The following is a 705-nucleotide window of genomic DNA, read 5'->3' as shown; positions in this document are numbered from 1 at the left end:
GGACTTCTTCTTCTTCTCCCGACTAAACATGCCCAAATCTTTACTCAATTTAAATTTCCCGAAATTTTGAAAATTTGCATAACCAATTTGCGAGCTAAAAGGGCACAGAGTTAATCTCAGTGTTATTTTTTATTGTCCAGCTGAGCTGAAGTCCACAGCCCTGCATGCGTTGTTTCTGTCTGAGAAAAGTCACTTCTATAGGTTTTATGCCCCGGGGACCATGGGGGGTTTTGGGTTGAGAAAAGAACGGGAAAAGTGGCAAACCCTACCAAAAGGGCACGAGTTACTTTTTACAAATACTGGTTACAAATGGGCTAATGACGCCGTGTTGCTGGGGAGGCTGGGAATGAGACAAAACTGCAAAACCAAAGAGGAGAGAACTACTCAGAAAATAATAAGAAAATGGAATCTCAATGTCACTTCATTCTGTTGCCCATAGGAAGATGGCACTAACAACTACCAAAGACCAAAATTGTTAGAAAAATAACAAAGAATGTTGTTATTTTGTATACATAAAGAAATGTGGGTCGACCTTAACAAACTTACAGAGTCAACGGAGGTATTTTTTATCTATTTCTCAGGATTATAGTATTTCTATTCTCGGTAATTTTTTTTTCTCAAAACAACGGGGCAATGCACTGGCAGGGATCCTTTTTTCATATCATCTAAATTACTGTCTTTGCAAAAGCGCAACAGCTAATGGGT

This window comes from Penaeus monodon, chromosome 22 (assembly GCF_015228065.2).
Source record: "Penaeus monodon isolate SGIC_2016 chromosome 22, NSTDA_Pmon_1, whole genome shotgun sequence".
Classification (NCBI taxonomy): Eukaryota; Metazoa; Arthropoda; class Malacostraca; order Decapoda; family Penaeidae; genus Penaeus; species Penaeus monodon.
This window is presented reverse-complemented; position numbering follows the sequence as displayed.